Source organism: Macaca thibetana, chromosome 4 (genome assembly GCF_024542745.1).
Source record: "Macaca thibetana thibetana isolate TM-01 chromosome 4, ASM2454274v1, whole genome shotgun sequence".
NCBI lineage: Eukaryota > Metazoa > Chordata > Mammalia > Primates > Cercopithecidae > Macaca > Macaca thibetana.
Window position 1 is genome coordinate 53,892,340 of NC_065581.1, and position 12,587 is coordinate 53,904,926.

Below are 12,587 nucleotides of genomic sequence, written 5' to 3' on the forward strand. Positions count from 1 at the left end.
AAATACCCACTTAAATGAATGATTTGATCAAAGACTGTTGACTCATCTCAAATATTGGTTCATTTCAAACCTTCACCTTGCTCTGTCTACCAACTCTAAATTATATCGTAATTTTATGCAATCCTAAGCAAGGCCCCACAATGAAAGATCTGCCTTAAACCTGACTTGCATACCTCATAAACATTCCAACTTCACCCCCTGTGGGCTCCAAGACTGTCAAGGTAGCGCACACTCTGTCTTATTGTAGCATGAATGTAGTCAGCTTTGTCTTATCAATAGGTTATTTCTGTGATAGTTTTTGAAAGCCAGCATTGGACAGGGAAACTTCGCAGTTTTAAATATAATCATCAAAGAAGGCCTTGACAGGGTTTGGGACATGCTACCCCAAAGTATGACACTTTGGCATTTAGAAAAAAACAGAAGCAGAAAGGTCCCTCTGCCCTCCTCCCAGTGTTCTCCCCTGAAACAGGCCATTAGAACTATCTGATCTTCCTCTAAAGCAGGTCATAAAACCCTCATTCTAGAAGGGTCCTCCCAATACCCAGAGGAAATGAATGAAGACACAGAGAAAAATCTGAACAAATAGGGCTTGCTAAGTTCCTCCCAGTTAATTACCATTAAATCATATCCTTTTGCTCTCCAATCATACTTCTGCATGACCCTCTACAAAAATACAGTTTTCCCTGTTTCCCTAGGTCTTTATTTCTGAAGTCTCTCATGCCATGTTAAACTTCCATTAAGTATATTTGTATGCTTCCCCTGTTAGTCTGCTTTTGTTATAGAGGTCTTTGTGATGGGAGAACTTTGTGATGGGTGAGAAAATGTTGTTACTTTTTCTCCCTTACAGCCTCCTTAAGAATGTGGTGTTTGGACAAAGACTCAAAGACAGTGAATTCACCCTAGGTATTTGTAGGGGAAGGTGTTCCAGGAAGAGAGAATAGCCAGAGCAAAGGCTCAACTGGGGCCAAGGCCTGTCTTGATTGTAGCAGAGTGAACAATGAGTCATGAGACATGAGGTCTGAGATTCTGTGTGAGCCTGAATGTGTGTATGTAAGGAGAAGCTATTCATGTAGGGTCTTGCAGCCAAGAATATGTTTATATATGTTTCCCTAAAATTATGCCTGATAATAATTTTCTCTTTCAGGGGATTACTTAGATCCAAACCATCCTAATTTTCATTTCTCTTGGCATTTTGTCCAGCTTCCTGCAAGCTGCAGCTCCCTCAGAATTTCCCCACCACTACTACCTTATTTTCTTTGCACATTTAGCCCAGTCCTGTCTCCAAGGGCATCACAGTTCTGTCACTTGAAAAGCATTTAGTGAGTTTGGTAGGAAACTAGGAATTAATATTATCACAGAAGCTGAAAATTAGTTTCAATACAAAGAAAATGGTTACAGTCAAGTCCCCTTTCAGGGCGGTGTCAGGCAAGCATAGTGTCCTTTGGTTATAGAAGAACTAACAAGTTACATTTCTATTTGACAGGAAGCATTTCATTAACCTTAAAGAAATGAGGGCCTGTGGAGCAAAAGATGGAAACCAGCAAGCCATATTGTCTAGAATTAAATGGTTAAAACAGAGGAAATAACCATGAAATGAAACGAGACTGGGTGTCAATTGAAAAGACAAAAAGTCTAAAGGTTTTTCTAAATAGGTAACTTAAATGTATTTAAATATGGTTAAATATTGCATATTAAATATGGAACAGAACAACACTGATGACTGACAGTTTGGGTGGTTCTAATAAAAAGATCTTAGTCTAGTTTAATAATTAAAATCGTATTTTGACTGATATATTCATTACTGGTTCAGTGGAATTTTAAAAGGGTCACTTTCATCTCCAAATATGCTGACCTGGAGCATATCTGATCTGGGTAATATAAGACTCATCCCAGAAAGTTCAATGGTAAGAACGTTAAAACACATTCTAGCAATTAACTGTCAGAAAGTTTCACAAAGGCCTCTGGGCAGAAAATCTAATTATATCAGATAAAAATGCAATGCTATGAAGAAGAAAAAAACCAATGTTGATGATATAGACTGAATATTTATGTCACACCAACGTTCAGATGTTGAATTCTAATCCTCTATGTGATGGTATTAGAGGTGGGGTCTTTGGGAGGTGATGAGGTCATGAGCAGAGTCCTCATGAATGAGATGCTTGTTCTTATTAAATATAACCCAAGAGAGATCCCTACCCCTTCTGCCATGTGAGGACACAGCAAGATGTTCCTCTAGGAACCAGGAAGTGGGCCCTCACCAGACACCGAATCTGCCAGCGCCTTGATCTTAGACTTTCCAGACTCCAGAAATAAATTTCTGTTGTTTAGAAGTCACTCATCTATGGCATTCTGTTCCAGCAATCCACGTGGACTAAGACACTTGATATATATATCTTATCATATATATATAGAAGAACTAACATATCTTCTTTGGAAATATAGCTAAAGAAATTCCTCTTGTTTCAAAAGAACAGAAAGCAGATAGGTGGTTTATAAATACTGTATAAAACACAAGAACACAGTGAGGAAATGTGATACATCTTAGTAGGAGCCAAACACAGAGGTGGTCTCCTTGAGAAAACATCCCCTGCATGTTCCAGACAGACCAAATGACCAACCCCGTGTCTCATGGGTGGCCCTCTGGCAGCACAGTCCACATTACGCTGACATTACCTATTTATGTGCTTGTCTCCCTAGTCAGAGTGTAAAGTCAAGGTCAGAGCCTGTGTCTTACTCATTTCCCATCATCTAGCCCAGTGGCCGACCCGTGATAGGTATCCTGCATTAGGAGGGGAGCTGAAGTGAGTGATACTGACAGAGGTTAGGGGAGGTCTTGTACTTCTCTTGAATCTTTAACCTACCTTCTTATTGACCACAAATTAGAAGCATTTATATAAAAAAGAAACTTCCAACCATTATATTCATGTTTTTCTTTCAGCTCACTTATGGGCAAGTATTTCTAATGTAGGAAATCTAAAAAACTTGAGGCATTCTAATACCTGTTAAACAAAAACTACAAACCAAATGATTTGCTATATATTTTTTTGCAGTCTAGTTGAGGTGTCTACATAATAAACAGAATGGGCTCCTGAACATTGGATAGTAAAATAATTAAAAGCCGGTCTATGAGTACGTATATATGTATGTGTGTCTTTATTCTGAGACAGAGTGTCACTCTGTTACCCAGAGTGGACCACAGTGGTGTGGTCTTGGCTCACCGCAACCTCCAACTCCCAGGTTCAAGTGATTTTCCCACCTCAGCCTCCCAAGTAGCTGGGCCTACAGGTGCACTACCACATCCAGTTATTTTTGTCATTTTTGGTAGAGATGGGGGTTTCACTATGTTGGCCAGGCTGGTCCCGAACTCCTGGCTGCAAGTGATCCACCCACCTCAGCCTCCCAAAGTGCTGGGATTAAGGCATGAGCCGCTGCACCCAGCCTATGAGTATTTATTGAGGACCTGCTCTGTGGGGTTTTCAGTACTAGGTATAATATGACAAGATAAAGTCCCTGACCTTCATGAACTCACACTCCAGAAAACAAGCAAATGAAGACAATTTCAGATAATATGAGCTGTGAAGAGAAAAATGAATGACTTGAAGTATGACAGGGAAAAACTCTTGAGGAGCTGATGTTTGGCTTTGACCCAAGTGAAGAGGAGGCAGCCACCTGATGACTCGTAGGAAGACCATTCTAAAAAGAAGTCTCAACAATTTGAAAGCTCCTGGAGAATTTGACAGGTAGAAGGAGGTCAGTGTGGCTGGAGCCTGGTAGATGAGTGGGAGTGTGGGTGAGGACTGAGCAAAGAAGGCAGGGTCAAACCATAGATCATGGTAGGGGCTGGGTTATTACCCAACACATAATTGGAAGCTTTTGGAGGAATAGCGATATGATTAAGTAAATCTTTTGTTTGTTTGTTTCTTTTGAGACAGGGTCTTGCTCTATCACCCAGGCTGGAGTTCAGTGGTACAATCATGGCTCACTGCAGTCTTGACCTCCTGGGCTCAAGCAATCCTCCCACCTTGCCCTCCCAAAGTGCTGGGATTATAGGTGTGAGCCACTGTGCCTTGCCTAGCAAATGTTTTTAAAATATCACTCAGACTGCCATCTGGAAAAGGGGCTGCTGGGAGGGCAAGAATGAAAGCAGGAAGACAGGACTCCAGGAGGGAGGGTTCCCTGAAGCCTAGAGAAGAAAGGGCTTCCAGAAGCATGGAGTGGTCAGCTTGCCAAATCCCACAGAGAGGTAAGGTAACGACAGAGAATGGACCATTGACTTTGGCAAGATATAGGTAGGTCACTGATGACCTCAGTAGAGCTGTTTAGTAGAGGGATGGCATGGAAAGCCTTGTAAGAGTGGACTGAGGATGTGAATAAATCAACTACAGTCAACTCTTTTGAGTTGGAGTCCAGTTTCACGCCTAGACTGAAATTCAAGATTCATAAATGAAGAATTTACTTAGCATTGACAGGAGTTAGACACACCCTCAAACCATATTTTAAAATACAGCCAGATGACAATGTTATCTGATTCTGAGATAGCCTATAACTTGATTCATAATAGTGACAATCAGCACTTGGACTAGGACACTCGAGCTGCTGAGAAGGAACATTTCACCCAGCTTCTTTGCTTCCTGCAAAGATGCACCAGGACCAGAGAAGAAAAGACCAAGTTCTATACTTACCTGGCAGGGGAGATACCATGATCACGAAGGTGGTTTTCCCAGAGTGAGGCTTATCCATTGCCCTACGGATGTGCTGACCCCTGCGATTTCCCCAAATGTGGGAAACTCGACTGCATAATTTGTGGTAATGGGGGACTGTGTTCACACTTTCCTCCGGAAAAAAAAAGGAAAGACAAGACCGAGTTCTGAGAGTGCTTGAAGAAGCTGTGCTAGGAAAAGACTGCCCTGCCCTAAGACCTTAGACCAGAGATTCCGGGAAGGCTTGGAGAGTGACGGGGATGCTGGACCCTGCAGCTGTTGACAAGGGAGAAATCTTAATTATATTGGGTGAAATTCTCCTATAGAGAAAAGAAGATGAAACTATATGTTTTTGACCAGAAATGCCCAAGAGAGCTCCACTACCCTCAAGAATCTATTCTTCCTGAAAATGTGAAGATAATGGCTTAGATCTGGAGACCAAAGATATTCTCAGATGTGGCTGTGAATTTTGGTGGGTGGGTAATGTGGGGTGGAGTGGGGATGGAGGGCTGCTGTGGGAAAGGCAGCCCAGCCTGCTCAGAGGTGTCTGTATGGATCCACGTTGCTGGCAAGCAACTCATCTCACTACCACAGAATGTTTTTCGGGTTTTTTTTTTTTTTTGTTTTTGTTTTTGTTTTTTTAAGACAGAGTCTACTCTGTTGCCCAGGTTGGCTCCACTGTGCAGTGGCATGATCTCAGCTCACTGCAACCTCTGCCTCCCGGCTTCAAGCAATTCTCATGCCTCAGCCACCTGACTAGCTGGGATTACAGGTGTGGAGCACCACACCTGGCTAATTTTTTTTGTATTTTTAGTAGAGATGGGGTTTCACCATGTTGGCCAGGCTGGTCTTGAACTCCTGACCTGAAGTAATCCCACCCACCTCAGCCTCCCAAGGTGCTGGGATTACAGGTGTGCGCCACTGTGCCCAGGCACAAACGATTTTTTTTGTTTTTGTTTTCTTTGAAACAGGGTCTCACTGTTGCTCAGACTGGAGTACAGTGGTGTAAACATGGCTCCCTATAGCCTGAACCTCCTGCGCTCAAGTGCTTCACCTGTTTCAGCCTCCTGTGTAGCTGGGACCACATACGCCACCATGCTTGGCTAGCTTTTGATTTTTTTGTAGAGATGAGTTCTCACTTTATTGCCCAGTCTGGTCTTGAACTTTTGGGCTCAAGCGATCCTCCCACTTTGGCCTCCCAAAGTGCTGAGATTACAGATGTGAGCCACTGTGCCCAGCCTTTCTGCAGTTAGAAAAAGAAGACCAATGAGCTGTAGAGGGAGAAATTCCACAAGGCATAAAAATATACCAGGCTTCTATCATCCAGGGCTGCAGATGAGCCACAGTTGAGGAACCAGGCTGAGCAATGCAGTGAGGGAATTCGTTCTGCTAAATTAAAGCATCTTTCCTCCGGGACTGTCATCATGAGAACATGGCCTGGCCAGAGTTGAGACTGTCAAATAGCTCTCAGGGTAGTTCTGAAGTCTATCATAGAAGGGCTATGAACAGCCCTTCTGTGAACAGGGAAGTTGCTCATGAATGCTGACCCACTTACTTTAAAGAGGTAAGTCAATGAGAACACTAGGTGGGATGGAGTGGGGGATGGGATAATTGTTGTTGATTCAAAAGAAAATTTGCAAAATTGTTAAAATAAAGGCTGGAAAATAATCACCTACAGTGGATGTATGACTGCTTTTTTTTAGGTATTCCTCTATTGTCAGACACATAGAATGCTTCCAAACCTTGTTCATGCAGCCATTAGCATGTTACCACGCTGCTACGGAATGGCACAGAGAAGTGGATGCCGTAGAAAGACAGGCAGGACCACCTGGACATGCACTCTGATTGCAGCAATGTGAAAATCTCATGCAAACAGAGAAAGATCAGAAAAGGACATTGAAAAATGAAAATATTTTTGTTAGAATTGTAGGCTTATGTGTATTTTGAAAAGTTTAAATTAATGTTATTATTTATTTAAAAGTTCAGTAAATTTTTTAGGCAACTGGTTTTTATGTTTGTTTGTTTGAGACAGAGTCTCGCCCTGTTGCCCAGGCTAGAGTGCAGTGGTATGATCTCAGCTCACTGCAACCTTTGCCTCCCGGGTTCAAGTGATTCTCCTGCCTCTGCCTCCCTAGTAGCTGGGATTACAGGCACCCACCATTTCATGCCTAGCTAATTTTTGTGTTTTTAGTAGAGACGGTGTTTAGCCATGTTGACCAGGCTGGTCTTGAACTCCTGACCTCAGGTGATCTGCCTGCCTCAGCCTCCCAAAATGCTGGGATTACAGGTGTGAGCCACCGTGCCTGACCCCAGGCAACTGTTTTAATAACAGTTTTGGTAATGGCAATAGATGAAGTTGTGAGCCGCTAGGCACATGGCAGTGTGAACTCATACTGGTTGCCTTTGTCCACATCTCCCATCCAAACACTGCACTTCTTCTGAGTCCAGAGGATGGTGGGGCCTGGGACCTCCTCCACAGGAGAAAGCAGGCACAGTTACCTTTCTTACTTGAGTCTGCTGAGGACTGAAGATCAGCCATGGAGAAGCCCTGGGGTGAGAATCAGACCAAACTCTAGATGTTTGAGGTGGGAAGACCTGTTGATCCCTGGGGGAGGAGCTACTCTTGTCCACTCAATAATTCCTTAGAGGTTGCTCTCCCATGCCAAGGAGTGAGGGAGCTGAGCTCTTTCTACCCGCAAGGCCTACAGTCAGTCAGCTGAGGAGACTGGGGAGAGAGACGCCTCCTCCTAGTGCTCAGGTAGGCTCTGTTAGCTGGGCAGTGGGTGCGCAGCTGAACCATGTGGGGAGAGAGCAGTGTTCCTTCCACCACTCATGGTACTGCTGCCTGCTATGGTCTGAATGTTTGTATCTGTCCCTGACAAATTCATATGTTGAAACCTAATCCCCAATGCAATTGTTTTAAGAGGTGGGACCTTGGAAGGCGATGGAGCCGTCATGGATGGAATTAATGCCCGTATAAAAGACACCAAAGGGAGCTCATTCACCCCTTCTGCCACGTGAAGACACAGATAGAAAGTGCCTTCTATTAAGCACAGAGTGAGTCCTCACCAGACACTCAATCTGTTGACATCTTGATCTTGAAATTCCCAGCCTCTAGAACTGTAAGAGATAAACTGTTATAAGCCATCTAGTTTAGGATTTTTTTTTTTTTTTTTTTTTTTTTTTTGGGGACGGAGTCTCGCTCTGTCGCCTAGGCTGGAGTGCAGTGGTGTGATCTCAGCTCACTGCAACCTCCCCCTCCCAAGTTCAATTTATTCTCCTGTCTCAGCCTCCTGAGTAGCTGGGACTACAGGTGCATGTCACCACGCCTGGCTAATTTTTTTGTATTTTTGGTAGAGATGGGGTTTCACCATATTGGTCAGGCTGGTCGCAAACTCATGACCTCAGGTGATCCAACCGCCTCAACCTCCCAAAGTGTTGGGATTACAGGCGTGAACCACCAGGCCCGGCCTGAGATTTTTTTTTTTTTTTTTTTTTTTTAATGAGAGACAGGGTCTTGCTTTGTCACCCAGGCTGGAGTGCAGTGGCACAATCGCAACAATCACCTCTCACTGCAGCCTCGACCTCCTGGGCTCAAGTGGTCCTCCCACCTCAGCTTCCTGACTATCTGGGTTTATAGGCATGTTCCACAATGTTTGGCTAATTTTTGTATTTTTTTGTAGAAATGGAATTTTTGCCTCCAGTTGGAGTTTGGTCTCCAGCTCCTGGGCTCAAGCCATCCTCTTGCCTTGGCCTCCCAAAGTGCTGGGATTACAGACGTGAATCACCATGTCCTGCCAGGATTTTTGTTACAGTAGCCCAAATGGACTAAGATACTACCACTGTAAGTTCTCCCCAGGCCTCAGTGAGCCACTGAGGGAAAATAGCAAAGAATACCGAAGGGACCCGATAGCCAGAGAAATGGCAAACAAGCACAAAGTCGGCAGTCCCCACAAAAGTGAAACGGTTGGAGAAAATAAATGACAACCTGAACCAATAAGAGCATTTAAAAGAACTCTAGTAGCCCCCATGTGGGGACAAAACTGACTTTATTTTAACTGCTAATCTGCCTGAATAAGCCTGAGTTCAGAAATGCCTCCAAAATATGTAGTTGATGTATTACTCCTTATGTAGGAACACCTATTCGTTGTACATTTCTTCCAAAACAACCTTCATTGCAGAAATCATATGCTGTGATCCCCAAAGCCACCTACACGTTCTTTCCAGGGTCCTTATGCTTTTTTCCCATGATATAAGCCCTGGGTCTGGGGCCTTGTGGGGCGGAGCTCTACCTGCATCCTGGCTGCCCAAGACCACACTTCTCTCTAAGTTCCCTTTATAAATCACCCAGTGCCGAGAAACTGAGTTTGTCTGCCTCATTCTTTGGTTTCTTGGCTCCTTCAACATTGGGGGTCACTTTGCATATATGGCCCCTTTCATGGAATACCCCCGATCCCCTCACAAAAATTTCTGGGAACAAAAATCTTGATTTGTGGGCTAGAAACATTAGTAAATAATCTAAAAGGGATGGTCATTGTTGAGATCTGAAATGGTGGCCTGGAAGTCTAAAAGTGGTAGAAATATATCACAACCCAGAGCAAAAATATAAAAAGATAAAAATCATGAAGAAAATGATAAAGGACTCAGATCTAAGAAACTTCCCATGCAAATAATAGGAGCTACAGAAAAATAAAAAAGAAATATCAAGAAGGGGAAAGAAGACACACTGAGTTCCAGGCAGATTGATCAAAAATAATTTCTAAACTGGAAAAATAAAGAGGAAATTTTATATATTTCTAGGCAGAAAGAAAAAGAAGCAAATGGTTGGATGCGGTGGCTCACGCGTATAATCCTAGCACTTTGGGAGGCCAAGGCAAGTGGATTGCCTGAGCTCAGGAGTTCAAGACCACTCTGGGCAACACAGTGAAACCCCGTCTCTACAAAAATACAAAAAATTAGGCTGGGCACAGTGGCTCACGCCTGTAATCCCAGCACTTTGGGAGGCTGAGGCGGGCAGATCACAAGGTCAGGAGATTGAGACCATCTTGGCAAACACAGTGAAACCCCGTCTCTACTAAAAATACAAAAACGAAATTAGCCAGGCGTGATGGCAGGTGCCTGTAGTCCCAGCTACTCAGGAGACTGAGGCAGGAGAATGATGTGAACCCATGAGGCGGAGTTTGCAGTGAGCTGAGATCGCGGGACTATACTCAAAACAAAACAAAACAAAACAAACAAAACAAAACAAAACAAAAGAAACAAACTAGCTTGTGACCTCTGACCTTCAATACTGGAAGGAAAAATACGTTCACGTAACATCCTCAGACTACTGAGAGAAAAGGACTGAAACTCAAGGATTTAGCATTCAGCCAAAGTATTATTCACCTGCCAGGGTAAAAGAAAGATATTTGCCGACAAACAAGAATTCACAGACTCTCTCACTTGCATATGCCACTAAGAGCTCTTGCCAAACAACAAAGTTATTGGAACAGAGATTTAATATGTGGCAGAAGACTTATTTCACATTGACATGTGGTTAAAAGGATAATGATAGAGTACCTAGGAAAGTATAACTTAAATATTAAATAAAGTGTCTTGAAAAACAAAAGATGCAATTCATTAGTGGGAAAAGCTACTAATGGCTAGGAACACAAAGGACTAAACGATCTCTTCAAAGCCTAGGAGTTGGCCGGACACAGTAGTGCACTCCTGTAATCCCAGCACTTTGGGAGGCCAAGGCAGGTGGATCACCAGAGGTCAGGAGTTCAAGACCAGCCTGGCCAACATGGCAAACCCTGTATCTAATAAAAGTACAAATATTAGCCAGGCGTGGTGGCGCATGCCTGCAATCCCAGCTACTTGGGAGGCTGAGATAGGAGAACCGCTTGAACCCAGGAGGTGGAGGTTGCAGTGAGCTAAGATTGCACCACTGCACTCCAGCCTGGGCAACAGAGCGAGATTCTGTCACACACACACACACACAAAACAACAACAACCTAGGAGTTGAGGTACTTTGGATAGATGGGGGAAAGTAAAAGTGATCTAATATTTGCACTAAGTGAGGAGCTAAAAGCATTCTGAAGGTCTTATCTTAAGGGGAAGAGAATAAACAGTGGGAGAATTAAGCATTTCCGTAAGAGGAAAAGGGTGCTCTCTTGTTTCCATATAACTATTATTATACTAAAGAAATATGTCATTTTTATTATAACCATTATATTTATTTAAATATAAAATTATATTAAAATAATATATTTATTATATAATATTTGTTATTATTATTATAAAGAAAAAATTATACTGTAGAAACATATAACTATAGGGAAAATAAAAGGTAATCAATAGTGAAATAAAAAATTACAATAAAACCTTCAAGTTATGGCCGGGCGTGGTGGCTCCAGTCTGTAATCCCAGCACTTTGGGAGGCCGAGACGGGCGGATCACGAGGTCAGGAGATCAAGACCATCCTGGCTAATACGGTGAAACCCCGTCTCTACTAAAAAATACAAAAAACTTGCCGGGCAAGGTGGCGGGCGCCTGTAGTCCCAGCTACTCGGGAGGCTGAGGCAGGAGAATGGCGTAAACCCGGGAGTCAGAGCTTGCAGTGAGCTGAGATCCGGCCACTGCACTCTAGCCTGGGCAACAGAGCGAGACTCCGTCTCAAAAAAAAAAACAACAAAAAACAACAAAAAAAAGAAAACCTTCAAGTTAGTGAAGGGAGAAAAGAGAATGAAGAGCAACTTGTCAAAACCATAAAAGCAAAGACAAAGAAAAGAGAAAAATTAAATAAATAGTAAATATGATGACAAAAAGAATAAAATTAAAAGGTCAATTTTACTAAAAATGAAGTAAATTAATTTTTCTATTAACAAATTCTAAAATATAACAGAAAACAACCCCCATCTCTATATTATTTATAAGACATTTAAAATGGGGTAATAAAGTTTTGAAAACAAATTGATACACTGAAGTAATACAAATAAAACAATAGAAAGATGGACATTATGTTAGTGTATGATTTACAACATATACAGGTATTACTACATCATAAACCTGTATGCATCAAACAACATGGAGCTAAATTTAAGGAAAGGAAAGGTGATAAAATATAATGATTTCTAAAATTGTTATTGGGAGATTTTATTTTATGGAAGATTTTCATATACATCTTTCAGAATCAGAGAAACTTAATAGTCTAAAAGTAATTAAAGGCTCGGCATGGTGGCTCATGCCTGTAATCCCAACACTGGTAGGCCAAGGCGTGGACCACTCGAGGCCAGGAGTTCCAGACCAGTCGGTCAACATGGTAAAACCTTGTCTCTACTAAAAATACAAAAATTAGCTGGCATCGTGGCACAGGCCTGTAATCCCAGCTACTCGGGAGGCTGAGGCAGGAGAATCGATTGAACCCAGGAGATGGAGGTTGCACTCAGCCGAGATCAAGCCACTGCACTCCAGCCTGGACTACAAAGCAAGACTCCATCTTAAAAGAAAAAATAAGTAAAGACACTGGGAAATTGAATGATATAGTCAATAATTTCAAGTTAGTAGATACAGTCTTTGTGTCTTTTAAGTAAGGATATGTGTGTGTGAGAGAGAGTGTGTGTGTGTGTGTATATATATATACATATATATGTATATTTCTTCCCATATGTCCACGGATTATTTATAAAAATTGTTTGGTCTCAAAGAAAAACTTCTAACAAAATTTTAATTTTAACAAAGTTTGCAGGCCTTAAAGAAAATCTCACATCAAATGTTTAAAAAGCTTAGACTATAACATAATAAAATTAGAAATAAGTATAAAAAAGGATAAACAAAAAGACTTAAATACCTATAAATTAACACATTTCTAGGCTGGGTGTGATGGCTCATGCCTGTAATTCCAGC

At 42.2% G+C, this 12,587-nt stretch overlaps 1 protein-coding gene and 1 non-coding gene across 2 annotated transcripts in view; one reads left to right on the plus strand and one right to left on the minus strand.

Annotated features, from left to right (window-relative positions):
• Positions 1–12,587, minus strand: part of LOC126953691 (glutathione S-transferase A4) — a 277,827-nt gene that overhangs the window by 235,694 nt on the left and 29,546 nt on the right. The gene's annotated exons all lie outside the window — the stretch shown is intronic.
• On the plus strand, positions 4,675–4,838 carry LOC126954107 (U1 spliceosomal RNA). Its single transcript, XR_007725549.1, has one exon. It is a non-coding gene; the product is annotated as a U1 spliceosomal RNA (small nuclear RNA).